We start from the raw sequence: 26,893 nt of genomic DNA, 5'->3' as shown, positions 1-26,893 counted from the left end.
GTTAGTGAAGTCAGTAAGAAGCATTCGGATGAAGTTTGTGCCACAAAGTGTTTACTGACAGATATTAGTGAGTACATCACATGTACTAATACTGCAGATAAGGAGAAAGTTCATTGTCATAAATCATCACAAACTACGTGACGGTTTTCTTTTTCCACTCAAAGCCTTCACAGACAAAAGAAGAACATCAGGAAGTTCCCTTCGCCAATGTCAGCTGTCATGGCTAGACCAGTTTAATTTTCTGGCATATTCAGTGAAACAAGAAGGGCTGTATTGTTTAGCCTGTGTGTTATTTCCAACACAAGCACAGACAGAACGGGCAAAGTTATTCATTGAGCAGCCATACTGTAATTGGAAGCATGCCAAAGCTGATATCCAGCGACATTCAGAATTTGATTACCACAAGAAATCTGAGGCAAAATTACATGCTTTCCGAATCACAAGTGACAATCCAAGTCAAAGAGTGGACTTTGCAATTCCAAATGCTTCACAGCTCCAGGTGGCCAAAAACAGAGCTCTACTAACCTCTATTATAAAGTGTCTGGAGTACTGTGGAAGGCAAAGGATAGCACTTCGGGGACATAGAGATGACTGCGCATCTGACTGTACAACCAACAAAGGAAATTTCAGATCTCTAGTTGATTTCCGAATTGATACTGGTGACAGAGAGTTAGAAGCCCACTTGCAGACATGCCAAAAGAATGCACATAAATTTCAAAAACAGTGCAGAATGAATTGCTAGACTGTATTAAGGAATACATTCAACAGCAGATAAAGGATATTAAACAACAGCCTCTTGGACCCTTTTATTCCATCCAAGCAGATGAAACTGTAGATATAAGCAACTGGGAACAACTTGGGAGTTGTACTACAATATGTGAAGAATGGGCATCCTGTGGAGAGATTCATAGAGTTTATTGCCTGTGAATTTGTGACCGGAGAGGAGATCTGCAATAAGTTGGGCACATGCCTAACAAAGTTAACGTTGAATCTTGAGCACTGCAAAGCTCAAGGGTACGATGGTGCTGGAAACATGGCTGGAGCACAGAAAGGCTGGCAGCTTTGTTTCAAGAAAAAATACCACATGCTATTTTTTTCCATTGTGCTTGTCACCAGTTGAACCTTGTACTTTCAAAGGATTGCCAAGTTTCAGAAGTACGAATAATGTTAAATATAGTGAAGGAAGTTGGTTTGTTTTTCAAATACTCCCCAAAAAGGCAAAGATACCTAGAGGAATCAGTGATAAATTTACAGCAAAAGGCAAGTGGCAAAAAAAACTATAGAAAAACAAAAGCTTAAATTGCTGTGTGAGACCAGATGGGTGGAGAGAAATACAGCCTTTGAGGACTTCTATCATATGTATGAAGCACTCATTCACTGTTTAGACAAAATTATGAATAACATAGGGCCACACTGGGATGGAAAAACATTGACAGATGCCAGTGGATTTTACAGTTCAATTACTAAGTCTTGCTTTATTGTTTCCTTCCCGTCAGCAAGGTTCTTGTTTGGCTTCACTAAGCCCCTTAGCAAACATCTGCAAGGATCATCACAAGACGTACTGTATGCATATGAGCAAGTCAGCTGTGTGCTTCATGAGCTGCAGGCTGTTCGTGCAAACATTGAGAATGAGTTTAGGAATATCTTCAAAGATATGTCAGAAATGGGGAGCTTCTGCAGTAATGCTGAATTACCCCTTCCACATGTCTGTAGCAAACAGACTATGAGGAACAATGTTGCTGGAGAGACTTCAGAAGAGTACTGGCGAAGAGCAATTTTTATTCTCTTTCTGGATCACTTCATTCATGAACTGTCCAGACGATTCACTACAATGGCATCAACAGCTATTCAAGGACTCTCACTAATTCCATCAAACTTGAACAGCTTAACATTAGATAGAGAGAGTTCACTTAAAAATTTTTTGACTTGCCTTCACCGACAACATTCCACCAAGAGCTCAGACTGTGGAAAAGGGCATGGGAAGCTTTATCAGACAATTCTACAATGCCAAATGATTTGAAGCAGACATATTCACGAACAAACGTCAAAATGTTCCCGAACATTTCCTTTGTATTAAATACACTCTTGCTCACTCCAGTCACAACTGCTCGAGTAGAGAGGGCTAATTCAACCTTAAAACTGCTAAAGCCTGAACTCCAGAGTACCATGGGACAACAGCGTCTTAACAGTTTAGTGTTGCTGTTCATGCATAGGGACATCCTGATAGACTACTCTTCAGTAATCAATTTATTTGCATAAAGACATCCGAGAAGAATGCTTATTAATCCACTTAATTAAGATTCGAACAGTAGTATGATGAAGCTTGTGACATATACTACAGTACAGTATGGGAACATTGAGGCCGTCACAAAACGCTTAGTGTTACACTCACAAAATATCTGTTAGACTTGTCTCCTGTCATGTATAGTTTTCTACATATCTTTAGATGGTATAACATATTGACTGTGCTATTTTATGCTGTTTGCATCAGTCATACTAGCCCAGGATACCTACAAGAGAGGCTGTGTTGGACAATAGAAATTTACACTCGTTACATGGATGGTAATAGGGAACAAATGACATGGGTGCAGCACTTACAAAAGGGAAATTTCCTGTCCTCAGAGTAAATGGAAAGTTCAGCATCTAGTGAATTGTGTGTAGAGGGAGAAAACCATTGAATTACAGTAGCTTAGCTTTTTGAAGAGGCATGAATTTTGGAAAAATATCATGGTTTATAAAATCAATAAATGACTAAGTTTGGACTATGACTTTAGAAGGATGAAAGACAAAATCCTTATATTAAGATTGATGAAGTCTTAAACATTCTTGTCATTACCTCAAGGATCTGTTGCTAAGAACAGAAAAAAAGTAGATACAAATTCTGGGTGATTAAAGGTTTTGTAACTGAAAATGAACTTTGATTTCAACCAGTTAAAGAACTCATCTACTCCAAAGGCAATATAAACAGGGAGAGAAGTACCATCAGAGTACTACCATCGCAGAAGTCATCTACTCTATAGGCAACACAAAGAGAAGTACCAGTAGTCAGTCAACTCTACCATCACAGAAGTCCTCTACAGGCAACATAGAAGGTAAGATAAATACAAGTAATCTACTTCACAGGCAACATAGTCAGTCAAAGCTCTACCATCATAAAAGTCATCCACTCCACAGGCAACATAGCAATTGATAGAAGTATCACCAGAGAAGTCAGAGTACTACCATCACAGAAGTCATCTACTCCACAGACAGCATAGAAAGTAAGAGAAGTACCAGTAGTCAGTCAGAGCGCTACCATCATAGAAGTGATCCACTCCATAGGTACTCCACAGGCAACATAGAAATTCATGGAAGTACCATCAGAGAAGTCAGAGTACTACCATCACAGATGTCATCTACTCCCCAGGCAACATAGAAAGTAACAGAAGTACCAGTAGTCAATCAGAGTGCTACCATCACAGAAGTCCTCTACTCCAAAGGCAGCAAAGAATGTAAGAGAAGTACCAGTAGTCAGTCAGAGCTCTACCATCACATAAGTCATCTACTTCACAACATAGTCAGTCAGAGCTCTACTATCATTGACGTCATCCACTCCACAGGCAACATAGAAAGTCATAGAAGTACCATCAGACAAGTCAGAGTACTACCATCGCAGAAGTCATCTACTCCACAGGCAAGATAGAAGGTCAGAAGTACCATTAGTGAACTCAGTCATGGCAGTTTAGTCAGCATAAAGCATGCAATTGAAATCAGTAACACTAATTGTTCACTGAGGTATATTAGTGAGTAAATCACATGTACCAGTATTACAGGCAACTATAAAGTTGTCATACATCATTGCAAACCACACACTTTCTACTTTTCACACAGTGTTCACAGAAACGTTAAGTGACTCTGAAAGTTCCTCATGGCAATGTCTGCACTTATCAGTAGACCAGTTGAATTTTGTGGTATATTATGTCAGAGGGTGATGCAGCCACCTTTTGGGGGAAAAAACAAAACAGAAGACATTACATTCACTTTAGGTGATTTCTACTTTTCACACAGTGTTCACAGAAACGTTAAGTGACTCTGAAAGTTCCTCATGGCAATGTCTGCACTTATCAGTAGACCAGTTGAATTTTGTGGTATATTATGTCAGAGGGTGGCTTGTATGGTTTAGACTATATACTGTTTTCAACACCACCAAAAGAATGGACAAACACAGATGCAGCCACCTTTTGGGGGAAAAAACAAAACAGAAGACATTACATTCACTTTAGGTGATTGAAATGCTAAGGTTGTTTACAAACTAAAACTGAATATCAGCCGGGTTTGGCATCAGTATATAAAAATGAAGCGGGCAAAAGACTGTTTATTTTCTTCCAAGGTAATTCAAAAGTCACAGCAAACACTACTTGCAACAGCCTGAGAGATGGCTTTACATATGCATATCCTCAGATGGACATTACCACAATATACTTGTCAATCAGAGATGAAAGAATTCTATTCAGTAAGAATCAAGATCCAGAGCTAACTGTGTCAGAGACCATCAAATTCTTACTGTAAAGTTTAAACTTATAGAAAACAAGAAACGTTTTCAGCTGAGCAATACTACAAATGAACATCTACTGGAGGTGAATAGATATAAGGGATTAGGCTTGCTGGACAGAGTACATGAACTATGGACAGAAGCTTGAAATATTACCCAGGAAGTGGCAAAAATGAATTGTAAATAGAAAGATTAAGAAGGCAAAATGACTGTCTATGAAGGCTTTAGAAGTGGCTGAGAAAAGAAGGATCTGTAAAGATAATGAGAGCAGGTACATTATGTAAAACTTTAATGCAGAGTTTGAGAGATGATAGCAAGAGTAGTTCAGGAGGGATGTATACATGAGCAATGCAAAGAAATGGAAGACAACAAAAGGTGAACAACAGATATGTTCAGGAACATGAGTTGTATTAAGGGAAACTTCCAGATACAAATGGACATGGCTGAAGAAAGAAATGGAGAAAACCTGACAAACAGAAGAGAAAAGATCACAGAATTCAGTCAGAGTAGTAACACTGCAGAACTCAGTTGCTCCAAAGACAATATATTAAGTTAACCAGGACACCAACATCACTAACATGTACAATGATGTGTTCTCTAACTAGAGCCAAACATCATGAAGAGTGAAGTTAAATGGACACAGAAAGCTTTGTTAATAAGGCTGAACCATCAGCTGAATTGTTTAAAATCTGGCAAAATGATAATGTAACACTGCTGCATTTAAGTTGCCAGCAGCTGTGGAAAACAAGGTAGCAGCAATTGTATCGGAAAATGTCAGTTTATATTCAAGTCCCAAAAATGGTCATTGCTACAGAGACTATTCCAATTATAAATCACACTTGAAGAAAGTACTGCATTCTCCAAATTAGAACTATTTCCCCAGTGCTGAAGTTGGGGTGACTGCAATCCAAGCTGAGTGAAAGTTCAACAGGACAGAAGTTCACTGTCAAAGAATACATGTTGGAAGAAAAAAGTACTCAAATTCAGATGGCCATGAACTTGGAAATCATTGAAATAAAAAAAATTAAAGTTTCATTGGACTTTGACTTGCGAAAGAAGACAACCAACATTGGCATTTTTGAAATCCTGGAGACCAGCATTGCCTTCCTCTCCTTCACTCACTCCAGAATTTGTTGAAAGGAGAGAAAAGGTACAGTAGGACTTTTGTTAAAGAAAATTAGTTGTGCTTAAACCCAGAGAAAGAACAGTAAACAATCCAAAAACATAATGGTCAACTAAGGAAAGTTTTATGAGTTTAGTTATTTGGTACATCAATTAAATGAAGCTTTGACTAATTTATCCAAACGTGTCTGTGGTATATATTTTATGTTTCATAACAACAAAGTAGATTTCACTGTGGATATTTCCACCTTCAGTGGGATTCTTCACAAGTTTATAACAGTCCATATGCCCACTATGCCATGGAAGGAGAATGTGAGTTGGTATGATCAACAAATCTTTTCCAGGCATGCATTGAAAATAGATGTGCTGTGTGCTGCACAGGAATTACTTTTTTCTGCTACCACATTCACAGCAAAATCATGTGTAACTGAATGTAAAGTGATGTCTTTCCACACATGATATCAGAGCTTCTTAAGGTGATCTTTTCACAACCACCAAACCAAGTGTCCCACTTTCTTGCTTCCACCCCGGTAGTTAACTAACCAGACTGCACCCCCCCTTTTGCAAATTCCCGAATCCACCACTGAGATGTCATTGGAAACCTAAGCTAGGAAAAGCACCAGGTCCAGATGGTTACACTCTGGAATTGTACAAAATTTTCAAGCATAAACTGGTGCCTATCCTTTTTAAGGTTTACAGTTGCATTTCCTTAGATGGCATTTCTGATCTTTACCTAATAATTCCAAAACTATATCCCCAAAAGTAACACAGATAAATCAAACCTGAATAACTATAGACCAATCTCCCTGATTAATGTGGATATTAAAATCCTATCGTCTCTGCTAGCAGAAAGACTCAAAAAGGTCATGCTCTCCTTAATATCTCCTGAACAATCTGGTTTTATGTGTAATAGGCATACTTGGGACAACACCTTGACTCTATAATCCATGATAAATATTACCAAAAAAGATAGAAACCCGATATATGCACTGACAATAGATGTGTGTAAAGCATTTGATAGGGTTAACTGGAGTTTTCTGTTTGCAGTTCTGTCTCATTTTAATATCCCCAAAGACTTCATTAACATAATAAAATGCTATACAGTAGCTCCTATACATACCTATACATCAACAAAAAATATTCAAATCCAATAAAAATTCCCAATGGGACAAGGCAAGGATGTCCACTCTCCCCTTCTTTTCAATTTATATATAGAACCCCTCTTCTTATATATCTCACAAAAAAAATTTCACTCAATTCCCAGAGTCTTTCACACTAAAATAACTCTGTCCGCTTTTGCAGATGACCTTATTATTTATTTAGAACATCCAAACACAGATTTAAAGAAACTGGTTTCAGCTTTAAATACTTTTCAGTTGTTTCTGACTATAAAATTAACCAAAAGAAATCTCATATTTTCTCCATCAACCCCCTTAGTCATAAGGAGAGCTATTTCCCGAACTCCCCTTTTGACATGGTCTACTCCTTCAAATATCAAGGGATTTATTACGATCATAATCATGTTTCCATTATGCACTATAATGTGCTGAAGTCATGGTCAGGTATCTCACAGGACATGCTTAGATGGCAGCAGATGAAACTACCCATGCTGTCAAAAACAGCAATCATCAAAATGAACATCCTTCCGAAGTTATTATATCATTTCAATGCATCCTTTGCTATCATTCCAAACAACTTCACTAAGATATATAAAGAACTTGCCAGATTTATCTGGTTCCCCAAAGCGGTTAGAGTTTCATATCAAAAACTTATATATTCGAAAGACAGAGGGAGTTTAAGTTGACCAGATTTGCAGCTCTATTACAAGATTATATGTGCTAAAAGACTAATTTTAATTGAAAATTACTACCTGGGCAATGAGTTGTGAACCCCCATATGGGTAAAGATGTGGCACAAACATGTTTCTAGCAACAATTTTAACCCTAAAGCTCTTCCCTTTATAGAGCCAACAAATCGTAGGAATGCTAACATAAACATTACTTTAAAGTACAAAATTAAAATATTTCAAGAGATGTGTAAATTATTAAAACTAGATAAGGCTTTACATCTCCTTCAACCTATCTACTTAAATCAAAACATAAAAATGAATAATAAAATGGTAAGTCTTACTGACTATCCTCAAATAAAAGACTGTACTGTTTGGGACATTCATAAGTATATGGATAAACCAATGACAGAACTATGGAGAATGTTAAACCTAAGCAAAAAAATACACTATTATACTACGACAGTTAAGAGAAATTATTACAACTCTGTTAAGGAATATTGACATCAATGAAATTGAGGTAAATAATGACAGAGCTGTTGAAAGCTCTATCCAGTAAGGAAAATATGCTTGCCTCATCTTATAAATTGAATTCTCTCATTATATACCAAAAGATTTATCTCTAGTCTAGCTTTTGGGACCAACAAGGAACTGCTCTCTCAGAAAACCAAAAACTAACAGCAATCAAATCTACCCACAAAATGTCCCCATTTAAAAAAACTCTTATACACACAAGTTATGATCAATAATACATATTATACTTCCTCTATTTTAAATAAGTTTAATACTAAAGTCTCCATGCATGCCCTTGCTGATCCTATCCTCAGGCCGATATCCTTCATGTTCTGTGGTTCTGCAGATACTCACATAATCTTTGATGCTCTCTCAAAGTACGCTTAGATAAAATGGGATACCACAAATCAATCCTATCTTGGAAAATAGCGGTACTCCATATTACTGATCTCAAACTCTCAAATTTGAAACTGCACATCCTAATTATTCTCTGTTTATTAATTAAACTTTATATAACTAAAAATTAGCTCGATCGCACCAAGCTTTCTTGGGATGGTTTCAGAACCATGGCAATTAAGTATATAACCTCTCAAAAACTTATATTAAGGAGCCTTAACAAACGTGTCTACTTCCAGAAATTTTGGAAAATTCTCTTCGATCATATTTTAAAAGATTAGACAAAGGATGGAATTAAGTACCAAGTTACTCGTGGAATACTTCTAATTGGGCCCAAGGAATTATTCATTTGTTTTCCTTTGTTGTTCCCCCCTTTCAGTGCTCTTTTCACTACAGGTGCATCTTAATGTTCTACTCTGTTATAAACTCTTACTTATGTATGCTCAGCTTTTTAGTGACTCCAAGCAGCACTTTTGTAAATATTGTATTTAGTTAGCAGATTTAGAGCTTTGTAACTAGTTTGGTAGTGGTTCCTTTTTGAATTTCTTAAGAGTACTTATTAATGTTCAGTTCAATACTCTGAATCTACCTGGTATGTATATATTGCATAAAACAATAACATTTTTATTGAAAAAAAAAAGATCCCATATCCCAGCTCAAAAAATAATTCCTTTAAGCTCATTTGTCACCCAGTATTCCTGACAGAGTACTTTGTAGGGAACTTTTAAAGTCTGCAAACTCATTACACTCCCAAAACATATTTTCCCAGTTACTTCTTTCTTTTCCATCACACCTCCAACATTTGTTATCTACCTGAGAACATTTTTTTGGCATCTGATTGGGGTATAAAAGTATGTAAACATTTCCGGGCAATAATCATAAATCGTCTAGACTTTGCTTCACATGTCCTACCATTGTTTTTTTTTTCTTTTTTCTGAATTGCATATCTAATCTCTTTCCCCAATCATTTCTCACCCCTTCTGAATGCTGAATTATTCCAACAGTTATTGTGTATTATCTTATATGCCCTGCTAATTATCCCTTTTTTAACATCAGCTTCTGTAGATTCAATTAAAAACTCAACAAGTGCAAGTCTTATATTTAGGATTCCCCTGTCCCTTTCTATTTGACTATACTCTGATATCAATGCTTGATATAGAAGGCAATCAGTAGCTTGCAATCCGAATATCTTCTTTGCCTCTTCCTATTCTATTACCTTTCCTTTTCTAATTATTTGTTCCCAGTACCTTGGTACCTTTTCAAGCTTCCTCCAGTAAATTCTAGTGCCCTCTTGTCTATTCTCCGGACACCTAATTGAAGTCATCCCTACTGCAGAATCTCCATTCTCCATTCCCACGTTGGCTTAGTTCTTAGTTTCTTAATATACTTTCTGTTTCTTTGTGAATATAATATTCTGCATGACTGCTGTTATTCTCCTTAAGTGTCTGTGCCCAAAATACCATTCTTTCCTTATTTCTTGAATCCCCCCACATCATCATCATCATCCCTTTCTACTTTGAATTGTAGCTTTCTGCTTGCATTATGTATACGAGCCTTAACTGTGTAGCTTTAAAATAGCCCTTAAAATAAGACTGTTCCTAAACCTCCTTGTTCTGTTGGGAGGATAGTACAGCTGCGTAAAATCTTGCCATATAAGTAGATGTCCCTCTTTTCATTGTTGCAGTATTCTTTACCAAAGGGATTACCTGCAATGAGTAGACCAATGTCTGGCCAGTATATTAAAATTTTAGGATTTTGTAGATGCTGTACATCACATGTTTGCTCCCCACTCAAGGTGTAGGGTATAAAGGTGACATACGTAACTACATACATCAGAACTGAAAAGCCCCAGGAGAAACAGCAGTCCAAGGAATTAGAAGGAACATGTGTATTCAGAAGGAGAAAAAGAAAAGGATTTCCAGGCCAGGAAGATAAAAGGAAAGGGGCCGAGCAGAAGGGTGAGGAGGGAGGGAGCAAATACAGCAACACTGAACAGAAGTACATCTATTGTTATGGTAAGATTCTACATAACTGTACTATGTCCTTCCATATCACTGTTGCAATATTCTTTACAAAAGTGAGAGTACAAAAGCTCGAGAGGAAATCTGGAAGGAGGAAGGCACAGAAGAGCCCTCCAGAAACTCAAGCAGGATAGCTCTAGCAAAGCCAGCTCTTGTTCTGGAAACAATATCCAATTTGTAATGTTTAGCAAAAGCATGAACAGAGATCCAAGTAGCAGCCTCAATGAAGGAACTGGTATCCTTTGAAAATTCCTAGAGGAAGCAACAGCCATGGTAGAATGAGCCATTACAGAGGGAAAAAGGCATTTTCCATGAAAGGGGTAATACAAAGAAATGGCCTTAGAGATCCATGAAGAAATGGCTGGCTTAGAAACAGCCAAACCTAGAGATATGGGTTGAAAGGAAATAAAAAAATTGCTCAGACTTGTGAATGGTCTTAGTCTTATCTAAATAATACCTGAGCTGTCTATGCAAATCCAAGGTGGGTGGGAAGAACCTTCTTACTAGCAGAATGCAGAGAAGGAAAAAAGGAAGGAAAATTAAGAGACAATTTATTAACCACCTTGGGCATAAAAAAAGGATTATTACGATGAGACACCCTGTCCCTCTGAAAAACTAAAAAAGGAGGAACAGCAACAAGAGTCTGGTGTTCAGACACTCTCTTAACAAAAGTAAGAGCCAAAAGAAGAACAGTCTTCCATATACAATACTGTAAGGAAGCTGAAGCTGCAGGCTGAAAGAGATCCTGAATTAATTTTTCAAAAACAAAATCAAGGTTCCAGGATGGTGAAATAAGCTTCCTGGGAGGTCTGAAATTAAGGATGCTTTTAAGAAATTGCTTGACCTCAAACCTAGAGACCAGAGGAGGAGTTACTGGCAGACAAATAGAAGTAGCTGAAAGATGAGCTTTAACAGAAGAATATTCTAAGCCAGTATAGAACAATTCACATAAACAAGAAGTGGATCCTGGTTAAGAGCAAGGCACTAAACAGAAACATTTCTTCTATTTGGAGATATAGGATTCCCTGTTAGTGGGTTTCCTGGCCTCCTGCAGAACTCTAAGCATGTCCTCAGAAGAAAGGTGCCTAAAAAGGGATTAAAACCCTATCCCCACAATGTCAGTTGAAGAGTGAACAAGTGATGATGGATGGGAGAGAGACCCCCTATCTTGCGTGAGTAGGTCCACCCTATGAGATAACTTCTTGTAATTGTCCTTGACTAGGTGCAAAAGAAGAGGGGAAACAATGCTGTCTGGGTCAAAAGGGAGCCACTAACAAGATTTTGGGGGAGTCTTACGATATCTTGAGCAGGACTCTCGGAATTATAGGGAGGGGAGGGAAGGTGTAGAGAAACATCCCCTTCCAAGAAAAAGATAGGTCATCCACCTTTCAAGCCAGAGGACTGGGGACTCTAGTGCAAAAAAGAGGAGGCCGTCTTTTCAAAGGGGGGGTAAAAAGATCTACCTGAGGAGTACCCACTAATGGACAATGTGCAGATACACATCTCTGTGAAGCACCATTCATGAGCCTTTGTTTTAAAGCTGCACACAGAGTCTGCCATTATATTTTGCTCGGAAGGAATGTATGCAGCCTGAAGAGTCACTTGATACTGGATAGCTAGATCCAAAATTTGAAGAGCTAGCCTGAAAGAAGTTAGGACCTCATCCCCCTTTGCTTGTTGATGTACCACATCACTGTGGTATTGAGTGTAAAGATTTCGAGAAGACCTGGAAGAAAAAGGGAATGAAAAGTCAAGGGTGAAAAGGAGAGCTCTTATCTCCTTAATACTGATGTGTTCTGACCTCTGATGAGGGGGCCAGTGTTCTCGGACCTTGAGGGGACTGAAACAGGCTCCCCATACCATGTCTGAGGCATCTGAAAAAGTTCCTGAAAGGGAACTGGGGGCTGTAAAGGAAGTTCCAGGTTGAGAGACAGCTAATGATTCCATCACTGAAGCTCAAACTTGAGGCATTGAAGAAGAGGGACTAGAAAAGCTAGAGGATGACAGTGTTGGAGCCATACTGACTTTAGAAACCACTGAAGCTTTCTCACATGAAGCCTGGCAAGAGGTATCATAGGAATGGTAGAAGCCATGAAACCTAACGCCCTTAGAAATTCCCTGGTTATAAGTGAAAGTCAAGGAAGAAGGGATTGAAAAAAGGTGATTAGAGAAAGAACCTTGGAAGGAGGCAGGGAAGCCAGCATAGAGATGGCCTGGAGCCTGCAACCAAGAAACCCATGATCCTGAGAAGGAACTAGGACTGATTTCTGGGAGTTTATTGTAAACCCCAGGATTTGCAAGAGGCAAACAGTATAGTGGAGGTGCTGGAGCAAGGTCTTGTGGTAAGAAGCCCGAATGAGCAAGTTGTCCAGATAAGGAAAGATGTGAATTCCTCTCATCCTGCAAGAAGCAATCACAGGAGTGAGGCATTTGGTGAAAACCCTTGGGGCAGTAGAAAGGCCAAACAGCAAATCAGACAACTGAAAAAGCAAGGAATAAACAGAGAAATGCAAAAACTTCCTGAAAAGGGGATGAATTGGGATGTGAATATAAGCATCCTTAAGATACAGAGAGAGACCAGAAAAGCCTGGGGAAGAAGACGAAGATGAAATGGGGTCTGAAGGAATAACATCCAAAAGGAAGGGATCTTCTGAAAGGTGTTGAGTTGATATAGGTCCAGAATGGGTCTCCAGGTGTCTTCCTTTCTGGGAACCAGAAACATTCTGGAATAAAACCCTTTCCCCTCCTGGGAAGGGGGCACAGCTTGAAGCTTGCCTTGTGCCTGAAGTAATTCTGTGAAGAAAGGAAGCTGTTCCTGAGGAGGTTGAGGGATATCCTGAAAAGGTGGAAGGTATTTCCATTCCATGAAGTATCCCTGACAGATGACGGACAGAACCCAAGAGCCTTGATTGATCCTTTACCAATGGGGAAGTGATAAGGAAAGGCAAAGAGATAAAGGAACCTGACTTAGGAAAGACAGAAGCAAACAAAAATGGCTTGTATTGAAAATGTGGTTTCTGGGAAGTGGGAGTTTGAGTAGACTTAGCAAGAGGAACCTGCTTTGGGAGAAGGTCGAGCCTGACTGCAAACAAAAGCAAGTTTAGATGGATAGTTCTTCTGGAACTTAGGGATAGGAGAATCAAAAATATGCTTCAATTCTTGCAGGGCCTTCCCCTTATCCTGCACATACTTAAACAGCTCAGCAGCTGCAGAACTAAATAGGTTCTCATTAACCAGAGGAGCAGCCAACCGTTTAGCCTGAATATCATCAGGCAAAGGCTGGAGATGAAGCCAAGAGTAATGTTGCATAACAGAACCAAAAGCAGTTGCTCTAGAGGAGGCATCAGCTGCATCATAACTACATTTAATATAGTGGCAGGCTATGTGAAAAGAGGAGCCCAGTAATGACAAGACTGAGGCTTTCCCTTTAGAATCAGGAAGGTTAGAGATATCCTGGAAAACCTGAGAAAGAATGTATAAAACATTCCTGGTTATATGAGTCAGGTAATTAATAGCCCGAAAGGCCAAGGTGGCAGCAGTATATACCTTTTTGCCCAGCCATTCCATGGCTCTACTGTTCTTGTCTGAAGGAAGCAATTTAATAGAAGGCAAAAGCTTAGAGAATTTGTCAGAAGAGACAGACACTACATAAGGGTCAGCAGCAAGAAATCTGTAAGGAAACTTACAGAGATCAGGCAACAAATCTAAAGCAAAAGTAAGACGGAATGACTAGCACAGCTAAAATGACAAGTGTTATTTATTAAATACAAGTAAGCGCTTTCCTGCATAAGCACTTCTTCAGACTAAATTCAGACAAGCCAAGGAACAACTTAAACACAATTTAAAATGAAAACATCCAATCAGAATTCACAATAAAAACAACTGACATTAAGTCCTATTAAATACTATGGTAAGAAATAAATGCTTAAGCTTGTGTCCTTCTAAATAAGGTCCTAGTGATGTTTTCATTCAAACCATAATTCCTATCTGCTTGCAAAGTTAGAATCCACTTAAGTTCATTAGCCCCAGTTTTATTAAGGAGGTCCCCAACCTCTAGTATTTTTAGTAGTTAACTTAATCACTTTAAAGGAAAGCTATGGTCAGAATACAGATTAATATGCTTATATAAAGCATTCATACTACCTTTCCTCCTGATGTCTCCAACATGCTCCAACACCCTTTCACTCAAACTAGGAGTCATCATCCCTACATAAAAACTGGGACTAACTGTGCAAGTCACTAAATATACCAAGTTTGTAATTCTACAGTCTGTGTAAAACTTAAAATCATACCTAATATATTAGTAACATGATTCAGAAATAAAAGAGCAGACTTTACAGCCATGACAAGGGTGCGTACCATCTCTTGAAGATTTATCACAAGGCTCTGACATAAAATTGCATTTAAAACATAGCCTCTGTTTCAAATTCTTTGCATTCCTAAAATAAAATTGAGGTTTGTCTCCAATAAACTTATTTATACCTTTACTGGCCAGCAAGATTGGCCAATTTCTCTTAATAATGTTAAAGACATCATTCACTTCACTGGAATAGGTGAAACCAGTTCTCAGACAACCAGAATTTTGCCTCTTGTTATTCCTACTATATGGAACATCAGAAAAGTAAAGTCTCTCTTCTGTTTGATGCAAGCCTTTAACCTGTTCTAAGGTATCGATAACCTCTCTAAAACCATAACCATAGTTAGCTGTTGAGCCTCATCTACCTCTGACCTTGGCATATTTAAGTCTTCCATAAATATTGCCACTTGTGCTTTTTCTTGATTTCTCCACTTCTCTGCTTTATACAAATTTTCATAAAATGTCTAAAATATCTCTAATACCTCAACAAGAGCTTTGTGGTTATTTTTCTTGTTATAGACTCCCTAAGTTAGGAAACAGAAAGGGTTGCACTCAAATTCATTGTAGCAACAGAGTGATGTAAGGATATACTGCCATCACAGCAAGCTGGAATTTTGTAAATAATTATATGTCATTTGTGAATATCAAATTAATTTATGCAAGATGCTGGTGTTGCAAATGTATTAGAACTGTATGTCATATAAGATGCTTGTGTTATAAATGTATTAAAACTGTATGTCATGTGTATATCAAACTGCTCTGTGCAGACGTTTGTACTGAAAAGGTATTTGCAAAGTGCTGTGTTTAAAATGCATCCACAGTATGCCCTACTGGAAGAGAACAGAAATGTAAATACACTAGTGTAACTGTTTAAATGTATATATTTTAACAGTGGAAATTGGAATACAGGAGGTTAACCTCAGTCCAGCAAACTTTAGAAAAATATCTGAAATTAAATTACTGTATAGACTATGCAATAAAGATGGTATCTTTCAGTTCTCAATGCAGCAAGAGACACAAATTCTGCAGTAGGAAGCTTTCTGTATTGTCTTTAGGGTGAACTAATTACTAGACTTGAAATATGGAGGAATGTAATTATTTTATGACTTCCAGCATCTGCCAAAGATCTGAGCAAAAGCCCTTGGATGAGTATTTTTTCAGGTAGATGCTAAATGCTACCAAGTGCCAGCAATGGGGGTTTTGGCCTGGGAACTAGAAGTCAGATGACAAGAAGTGATGTCATTCTGCAAGCTATCTCAGCAGTAATATTTAAGATATTATTTTTGAGAAGTCTCTTAGTGAAACAGAGCATTCTGTATTCTGTCTCAGACCTGACAACAAGAACCATTTACCACACATCTGCCTTGCTCTAATTAAGTTTTTAGGGTATAGTAATTCTCTTAGATACAAACAGGAATGTAGCAAAGCTTAGTTTATATTTTGTTTTTCTTTATTTCTGTGAGCCTGTACTGCAAAGTTATTTTAAATATTTCCTGTAGTTTTGAACTCTGATGTCACTGTGAATATATATTTAGTATTGTCTTGTTCTTTTATTATTTATTATTAAATATATTTAACCTTTCATTGTGGCTGATCTGTGTAGAGATATTTAAGTTTTGAGAGTACTTGCATATTTATTTGGTGACACTGTGTGGGGCCACTCCTAATAGCTTTGCTCTTGGTCAAACTACCAGTTGTAATATTACACAAAAAGATTGGAAACCCTTTATTAAGGGCACTAAAATAGCTGACGAGTGACTGGTGGCAGTGGAAACTACCTTATAGTCTGTGCAGAAGAGGGCATACCTAGTAAACCTGTGCCAGCCTTTCCCGGGTGTGTGTGTGTGTGTTTAAATCAAACCTCAAAGAGTGAGTGTGTGTGAGATACCTGGGCAAGGCCATGGAGCACTGGTTGGACAGAGAGGGTGCTGGAGGTCTTGGCTTGGTCACTCAGCTGAGATATCAAATCTATAGCTGTGCCAGTGGGGAGTCTTATTGGGGATCTGGAGGAAGAGGGAGAAACCAGCCCTGGACTGACTGTGGTCTCTGTGTGCTCTTAAGAGAAATTGCACTTGATGCAGAGAGCTGCATCTGGAAATACTGTGTGTGTACCTGTCATTCTTTCAGTGAACATATCCCACAGGTGCCAGTAGTGAGTATTGAGGCTCCTTGATTACTGGTCCAGTGGTGGGTCATTACATTTTTTGTGCTCCTTAGTTTTTATCAAAAACAGTTGCTTAACAGCAGTCTTTCTAAACTCATGCATATCATCTAGATAATCTCTTACTTTCTCTTTAGCATTCTTGTTCTGTGAGATTCTCTTTATTTTGTAATACTTTAACCTTTGTCAATCCATCTAAATAATTCTTATTACTTCTTAACTAGGCCTCTTTTTCTTTTATTTCTACCCTATTTTTTTAAACTCCATCTTCATTTTATCCCAATTACTAGCTATAACTTATTTATTTATTTTATTTTACATTTGTTGATTGGGTTTGCCCGACTGAGCTGAAGAGCCCTTTTTCAGCAGAGGCCCGGGGAGAAAAGCTCCAACATATTATACAAATTTCATTATAAATTAGCATTAAACAGCAAATATGTTACAGGATTATTACAAGGCATTAAGTAGCAATATAATGTTATATAGTATCAATAATCAGGAGTATAGCAAAGCTGTTTCAAGATGTATAAAAATAAATAAATATGTCATTAAGATGAATATAGTTTTTGTGGTAAGTGGTTACAAAACCCAGTTTTATCATAATGTAGTTGCATGAAGGCAAGACAATTACTATAGAATGTTTCTCTGAGGTGAGTAGCTTAATAGGTTTTAGAAGACAGTAGAAAGAGTAGTCAAGGAAGATTAGAGAGAGCTAGTGAGAAGGGTGAGTTAAGGGCAGAAAGTACATTAATGTATGGGAAGTAGGGGATGTTTAAGGAGGGAGAGTGCAGTGACTTTTAAAGTGCTCTTTGGTAGCTGTCTTAAATTGTTTAGGGTGTGTAAGGGTGTTATTTCTAGTGGGATCCTATTCCAGGTAATAGTGGGGTGATAGTTGTACATGTTATGTCTAAATTTAGACTTGGGTTTGTAGATTTGCAGTAGGTCTTGGTTAGAGCTTAGGAGAGGTCTGGAGGGACAATAATGGGAGATGAGTGGGGATAGTGTCAAGCGGTAGGAAGGCTGGTATAGGACAGAATGGACGATCTGGAGCTGAGAGAGAAGAGGCCGGTGGGGTAATTCAAGCCAGTTTAAGTGTTTTAGAGAGAGACAGTGATGGGATTTGTAGGTTTGTTGGGCAGCAAATCTAGCTACCTTGTTGTAGGTAGATTTGAGTTTGGTCAGGAGTGTTGAGTTAAGATTTGTGAGAATTTGAGAGTTGTACATTAGACTGGGTAGAAGGTAGGTAAGACAGAGAGTAACCTTGGCTTCTGAGGTAAGGAATTTCTTATTATGGTAAAGGAACCCTAGTTCTGAATAAGTCTTTTTGATACAGTTATTAACATGCAAGTCAAATTTAAGCTGATCATCGATGGTGATGCCTAAGAGCTTAGTGTTGGATTCTACCTGAATGGAAGTGTTATTAAGGGACTGTATGGAGAAGGAGAGTTTAATATTGCTGAATTTTGTAGGTAGGAAGAGTAACAGTTTTGTTTTTTTAGGGTTAAGGATGAGTTTGTTGTTGGAGAGCCATGTTTCAACTAAATTAAAAGATGCCTGAGTAGCTGAGAAGAGCTTAGAGGGAGAGTTGGCTATGGTGGTGACTTCAGAGTCATCTGTGTATTGCACTAAAGATGACTGAGGACAGGAGGTATAGAGCTGATTAGTAAAGATATTAAAAAGTAAAGGCCCTAGGACAGACCCTTTGGTACACCCATTTTTACAGGGGGGGCAGGACAGAGTTCCATCTCACTGATTGAGATCTATCAGTGAGGTAGCTGGAGAGCCATGCAACAGTATCAGAAGAGAAGTTAGGTTATGCAGTTTGCGCAGCAGAAAAGAGTGTGAGATGGTGTTGAAAGCTTTTTAGAGGTCCATGAATAGGTAAGAAATAAGTTTATGGTCATGCATGGCTATAAAGACAGTGTTGAGGAAGGATAATAGAACTGTAGTGGTGCTATGTTTGGGTCTGAAGCCATGTTGTGTGGGTGTAAGCAGATTTCCTTGTATTAGATACTGCATAACTTGTTTATGAATACATTTTTCTAATACTTTAGAGAGAGGGGATTGGATAGAGATAGGTCTAAAGTTGGAGATATCAGAGGAGTTACCTCCTTTGTGTATAGGTAGAGTGTAGCATTGTTTCCAGGTGGAAGGGACTTTAGATTCAAAGATAGAGTGATTAATTAGGATAGATACAGGGAGAGCAAGAGAGCCAGCTGCTAGTATAAGAAAAGTGGAAGGAATATTGTCAGCTGATGCTGAGCATGGTTTTAATTTAGAAAGTAGAGTTTTGATGTAGCTAGTAGGTACAGGTTTGAGGGAGAAGGTATTTGAGGAGAAAGTATTAGGAGTAGGTTCAGAAAAGTTGGAGATGTTAGTAATAGTTATGGTAGAGTAGCTTAGATATTGAATCGATAAAATAGGTATTGAAGATAGTGGCAATTTCTTCAGATGTCTTGTCTGGACATGGATTGGAGGAGCTAAGATTACCAGGATGCTATATTTGGTTAATAGTGTTCCAGAATTTTTAGGATTAGATCTTAGGGCTGTGGGAGGTTTGTTATAGAAGTCTTTTTTATCTTTGTTTGTTTTTTTGTCACATTTCTGAGTTCTTTATATTTCTGCAACTCTGCAAGGAGCTTAGTTTGTGACCATTTTTTCCATAAGCTGCCTCTAGTTATCATAAGGGTATGAGTGGCTTTTGATAGCCATGGAGAAATGTTGGACTTAATTCAGACTTTGTGAGGGGGAGTAAGTGAGTCTAAGATGCTAAGGAAGGTGCAGCTGAAAGCTAGGACTGCTTCTTCTAGTGGGAGTTGGGTAAGGAATTTCTAGTTTACTTTAGAGAGGACGGCATTAAAGGTTTCTGGATGGAAGTTAGTTTGCGGCAGGTAATAAATCTAGGAGGTTTTGAGAAGGAGGGAGTGAACCTAAGCACTTTTATAGGGGAGTGATCACTCAGGGTGTTTGGTAAGGTTTAAGGGTTATATTTAACTTCTTGTATACTTTCTTCTCTAATAACTCCTAGATAATTTCGACTACTTATTCCTTAAATTCCTCTATTTTTAACAGGTAGGTGGGAAAGTGCCAGTGTCTCATTTTTACTTCATTATCCTGCATTTTTATCTTAGTAATTATTGGTGCATGATCTAAAATAATTATTGGATGTGCATCAAAGTTCTCAATTAAATAAACTTGTTCTTGTGAAATGTAATTTCTATCAAGTCTAGCCCAATTAATGTACATTAGGGAATAATATGTAAATTCTCAGTTCTTGCTACTGAATTCTCATCTTTAATACCAAATATTTTCATTAATTTCTTCATAAATCTACCCTGTTTTGTTATATTTTTGCTAAGTCCCCATTTACATCCTCATTGTTATAAATCAAATTCCATTCCCTACCTATACGTAATATTTTTTTTTTTTTTGCTGAAAGCTGATTATTTCTCCTATTTTTTAAGCTGCAAATCAACAGTTTTAACTGGAATTTAAATACTTGCCAATAACCCCTACTACAAATCTGCCATTATATTTTTTCTTTTCATCTTCTATCAATATTGGAGCTCCTCTAGCAAATAATATAAGTACTTCTCTTTTCCTTTTTCCCTGGTATTCTGCAGAATATCCATCCTCAAATCCTTTCTTTATCAAACTCACATGCTCAGTTCTTTCCAAATGCGTCACCTGTAGCATTGCTATTTGCACTCTGCTTCTCTTAATATAATTGAGTATTCTTTCCTTTTGTCTATACCTGTGAGACCACTCACAATTCAAGAAAATATGGAAAAAGTAACCATTATGGCAATAATCATTATTCTCACCTATTACCTATGTCAGCCTTTTAAAATGTCTAATTCCAGCTTTTGTGATACATGTACCCATTCATATTTGGCAGGTTAATTCTTTATACAGTTTTTTTATCAATACTGAAATCTATGTCACATTTTACAAGTCTTTTTGTTTTAATAAAAACCCACAAAAAACACGCAGAACACCCTATAACCTATTAACTTAATACAAATATGCACATTAACTATGTACATCTTCAAATAATTAAATTTAACCCTTCTAATAGGAGCATTTGTGTCAAATAGACAGCTGCTAATATAGACTCTACTTAACCTTAAACTGAGGTTATTCATGCTATTTCACACAATTTTTTTCATCTTTATTCCCCCTCCACCAGATGTGAAAACTACTTGCATATTTTCAGAAATCATTAAAAAAAGTTAGTTCTCTGTTATAGCCTGAAAGATAAGCTGAAATGTTTATTGCTAAAGGAAAATGTTTCATAATATTTGATGTTCTCATATTTACTTGTTTCCACTTAAAATTTATTAGATTAAGCCAATGGTCTTAGTTCAGACATTCACCTATGTAAAAATAAAAGAAAACATATCCTCTCTACATATATTATCTGTGTACTTTTAAACCCCAGCTCCCACCTCAACCACCCAAGATTACAGCCTATTAAACATGCTTTTCTTCTCTCTTTTTTTTTTTTTTGCACTGTAATGTCTACATTTCTTAATTCCAAAAAAGAAGGGAGGAGGAAGAAAAAAGGCATCTGTTTACTTTAATAACGTCATCATATACAACTAAAATACTTTACTGTAACATATGCAATTTATAAAGTGAAATATTTTATAGAAATACTGCTAAGAAAAGAAATTGTTTTACATACAGTTAGCGTTTTTTCTTCCTCCTCCCTTCTCCTCAGAGTCCTTTCAAACATTAATGACATGAAGTGAGGCAAATGCCTTTCAGTTTCTCCAAAGTTTAAAAAAGTCAACAAAATTCCACTCTTTCCACTTATTCTTATACAGATAGTTAACAAATGCAATTGATGCTTTGCAGTCTCATGTTTACTCGTTAATTTCCATGTTGCTTGTCTTTCTGTTACTCTCCATCTCCCAACTTCAAATTCTGGTTCAGTTCCATGGTGGTCCTGATTCTTCTGGTCAACTCCTGTGTTTTCCCTGACTCTCAAGCATTGAAAAAAGATTTCACTACCAAAGTTTCTCCATGTGTTTTATTATCAGAAGAATAAGAAACAGAGTCCTCTTCTGTTTGATGGCTCATTTTTTTTGTTGGACAACTTCTGCATTTCCTCCTTAGCCTGTTCTGTATCAAAAAATGACTTTGGTCCTCCAGAAAAAAATATTCTGGATATAGCAGCTTGAATATCACACCTACCTTGTGACATTCCCTGATTACTGGAATATTTTTTTCTCTTCTGCCTGGTGTACAGTGAATAAAGATTTTCCACAAACACTCTACTCTGTCCAACTTTTAGTACTTTGACCTTTTGCTACAGCTTTATCAGGATCAACTCTTTCTGCTGGTAGGTTTGCATCTTTACTAATAAAGGTCTTGGCTGCTTTCTCATGGCCAAACTTACAGCGTATACATTATGTTCCCTTTCATAAGTTCATAGGTGTGTACTAGGCTAATGGCCCTGGAGCCTTTACAAGCCTATCCCATAGGATTACCCTGGCATCATGCCACCTGACATTAGTTTCCAGTGCCTCTGTCAAGTAGAGCCACTGGAGTGATCCTCTGGGTGAATTTTCTATTTCCCATCCACTCAAGATTTTTCTTGAAGAGGGCCAGTGAGGTGCTCTGTTTGACATGTATGGGAAGTCTGTTCCATAGCATGGGCAGTCTCTAGGTTATGAACCTGTCCCTCCAGCATGTTCTGTTGATTGTGGCAATGAGGTTGTGGTCTATGCAGCATGTGGTGCAGAGGGATTGGGATTTCTTTAGATGTAGCATCTCTAACAGAGCTGGGTCAGACATGGCTTTGTATGTCAAGCAAGAGATCACCTCTAAGTAGGTGATATGAGACCGAGAATAGTTGGGAGTTTTTTGAGTCTGTCCATATAGGACAACTGTTTAAGGAATAGGATCATCTTTGTGAGGTACTTTGTGGCCTCTCCAGTCATTGCAGGTATCTAGCGATGTACATGCCAAATGGGGCATTGTACCCGATGATTGGCCTAATAAGGGAAGAGTAGAGGGAGACAATGACCTCTTTCTTCCTGGATGCAAAACCCTTAGTAATGAGATGTGCCACATAGAAGGACTTTCTTACCACAGTGGCAATGTGGTGGTCAAAAGAGAGGTTACTGTCAACCTGTGCTCCCAGATTTCTTATAACACCTTCTGTGTTCAGTGGACTACCATCAACATGGTAATTCATGGAAACCAAGTTTTTCCCAAAGGAGGACACATTTTTTGGCATTGAGCTTAAGGCCATGGTTCTGACACCAGTCGTTGGTCTCAGTGAGGCCTTTCTGCAGGATGTCAACATCACTTGGGGAGTTAATAATAGCTCCCAACTTGCAATCGTCTGTGAACTTTGTCAGCCAGAGTCCTTTTGTGTTAGCCTGGACTTCAGAGAAGTAGATACCAAACAGGAGAGGACCCAGGAGCGAACCCCGTGGGACTCCACTCATGACTGGTCGGCAGTCTGACTTGGAGACAGCTACTTTCACACTGTGGGTTCTATCTGTGAGCAAGTCTGCAACCCACCTAGTGATATAGGGGTTGATGCCTAGCTTAGTGAGTTTTTCTATGATTCCTGAGTGGGGGATGGTATCAAAGGCCTTGGCCAGATCAAGGTAGGCTGTATGAACCACCTTGTTTTCATCCACAGCTCTGATGACTGACTCAAAGAAGTCGACCAGGTTGAGCAGGCATGATCTACCCTTCACAAAACCAAACTGTGTGGGATCCAGAGTTTGGAGATTCCCTATATCCTTGTTTATTAGTTCCATGATGATGCATTTCATAGCTTTGCATATCTGACTCATCAGGCTAATGGGGTGATAGTTCCCAGGGTCTGTAGTCGCTCCTTATTTGTGGAGAAGGATGACTATAGCAGTGCGCCATTCAGTGGGGACAAGGCCTGAGGTGAGGCTGTGATTGAACAGGGCACACAGGTGAGGTGCCAGTTCACTCTGTAGTTCATGTAGAACACAGCCAGGGATATTGTTAGGTCCCATAGAAGCTGTATTCTTGGCCTTGGACAGTGCTGTTTTAACCTGTGCAGCAGTAATACTGGGTGCCTAGCAATCTACTGGTATTGTGATTGGTCCTTGGGGGGGAGAGAGTGGTAAAGTTGGCATGGAATCTGTCAGCCAGTATATTGGCAATATCTGTTGGCTCAGTATAGGAGGTACCACTGTGCAGTAGCTCAGAGCAAATCTGGGTATTGCCATGGAGATTTTTTACATTAACTATAGAAGGCCTTGTAGTTGTATTTACAATCTGCTGCAATTCTGTTTTCATAGCTAGCTTTAGAGGATTTGATGAGGGATCTCAACTTTTTGTTGAGGCTGATAAGGGAGTTTTTCCCAGTCTTGGGACTTCATCTTATTCTGCATCAATTTCTTCCTTCTGTTGTAGAATTTGTTTATGGTAGGGAACCACCAGATTGGCTTCCATTTTTTTTTTTTTTTTGGAGGAGAGCGTCTTGGTTCTATTGAGTATGGCGAAATCCATGCATTTGTGTACGTGTTCATACAGTGCACTGGTGTATGATTCAGCAGTCATGCAACTATTCTCCAATTGCATGGGTGCCGTGAAGTCAGCCACCTCTGTTTTTAGGAGCATAAAGTAAGCTTTGGAGAAGTTTTTCATGGTGATTACCTTTGCAGGAGAGGGGTGGCAGGGATGTGGATTTCCATGGTGATTAGTTTGTAGTTGGATCTAACCAGGGAGGAGTTGACTATTGGTGTAGAGCAATGGTCGCCCATGTTAGTAATGACCAGGTCAAGGATGTTGCTGCCTCTAGTGGGGGTAAGAACAAGCTGGTCCTGGGGATTGGAATTACTGAATTCCAGGAAACTTTGGGCAAGTGCCTTGGTACATGAGTAGTTTTCCCAGATAATGGAGGGGTAGTTGAAGTTGCCCAGTTTGAGAGTGTTAGGTTGGACTCTAACATTCTCCAGGGTACTTAGAAACATGGAGTGTGAGTCTTGGGATATGGTTGGGGACCTATAGCAGGCTACGGTCTGAATCGTGGTCTTACCCAGAATTAGCTGCACTTGAAGTACATCTGAGTCATTATGTTGGGCTACCAGTCTGGAGGTGTGCACATCCTTTATGAATATGGAAACACTACTGCCTTTGGAGCTTCGGTCGAAGTTCTGGGACTGAAAGGTGTGGAATGAGTTATAACCTGGTAGTGCAAGGGTGCTTTCTGCTGCTTTGAATCAGGTCTCCGTTACAGCAAAAATGGTGATGTTCTCCACTTTTAAGGAGTGCTTCGAGTGAGTGCATTTTGAGATTTAGACTTCTAGCATTGAGCAGCATGACCCTCAGATTGCATTTGTTTGTAGCTGTTATGGTGGTAATTTGGTCTTTGGAACACAGATTAAAAAAGGCACTATAGGGGTGGCAAGAGCCTTAGCCAGTTTCCAGAAGCCCAAGGCTGACAGATGCAGGCCACCTCAGGCAAAGCATCTAGGTCTGTCAACCATGTCATCCCAGGCAGACAGATACTGGATCCCCTTGGAGTGACACCAGAAACTTAGCCAATTGTTGAAATCAATAATTTTCTGCTTGTACTGTGGTATCATTCTGGGTGATGGTAGGCTGTTGCTCAGGGCTAGGGTCATACCTGCCTGGGCTACATAATCAGAGTGCTCCTCCATATCTCTTTTCATGTAGTACAGGGAGGTATGTCTCAGATCAGTCACACCCATATGTACAATGACAGAGTCATATTTGTACCTGTTATTGAGAGACCTGAGTGCATGCATTATGTGGTGGATCCTGGCACCTGACAGGCAGCTGTTAACTTTCTCCTTATTCAACCTAGTGAGTGGGACATCAGTGTACCTCACTATCGAGTCACCTATGACTAGTGTGTTGGGCATGCTGTTTTGCCTTAGGGGCTTTGGTTGAGTGGCACATTGTTTAGGAGAGTTGTGTGTCTCGCAAGTAGTAGTGTGTTGTGGTGGTCGAGTGCATTTCTGCCTTGGAGGCCTCTTTCAATTAACAAACCCTGCTGTGGAATATCAGTCCAGTTGATTATTTGTGCCTTCAAAAAATGAATACAGTCTGTTCCTTTTAGTTTCTCTGGTACAGCAGAAAATCTCAGATTTTCTTTATGTGCTCTAGCCTCTAATTCTACCATTTTTAAACATCTCTTCTTGAGTAGTTTCATACTGATCCAGTTTTTTCTTCATTTCTAACTCTAATTTTTGCAGTTTTATCACGTCATCTGAATATCTGTTTAAAGCTTCTTACATTTTACAGCGTTTTCTTATTTGAGTTGATATACTCCTTCAGTGTTCCATTTATTTTAATCAGCTTTGAGCACATTTGACTTATTTTTCCTCCAGATTACTGGACACCACATCTTGTACCAAAGCTGGAGCTTAAACTGCTTTTTGCTGAACAGCTGCAGGATTCTTCACAGTCAGTGTTTTCTCTTCACTTTTTCTAGTTGATTTTCTTTTAGGCCCTCTTAGTTTCTTCTTTGAAGGCATCCAGGCAGTGTACTTACTAGCCAGTAACTGAATTTTACCCAAGATGATAGTATCTCAGTTTCTGTTTTCACAATGGGATTGCTGAAGTTAAACTGTTGATTAGTGTGCAGCCATCTTGGAAATCCTAGAATAAAAATATCAATATAGCATGTTTTCTATTAAGGTATGTGCCTATGTCTTAAGTGATAACTTAATAAATGTGTTTTAAAAAAAAAGAATTAGACTGTATGGAGAGTTCCCCCATAGATTCACTTACAGAAACCTAGACACCATCTATTAGAGTCCCCTCACATAATGAATCCTCTTTAATGTCTATGTAGAATCCATTTAGAATGTTAAACTTTGCCTCATACTGAATCCCCCTTTGGACTCATCTATCAAATATCTACAGCCTCAAAAAAATCTTTACAGTCAACTACAGAATTCTATTTTTAAGTCCATATAAAAACCTTTACTATTACCTATACACTGGCTAACAGAATCCCATTAAAATAAACTACTTA

This window comes from Protopterus annectens, chromosome 7.part0, assembly GCF_019279795.1.
Source record: "Protopterus annectens isolate FY-2018-M chromosome 7.part0, PAN1.0, whole genome shotgun sequence".
Lineage (NCBI taxonomy): Eukaryota > Metazoa > Chordata > Ceratodontiformes > Protopteridae > Protopterus > Protopterus annectens.
This window is presented reverse-complemented; position numbering follows the sequence as displayed.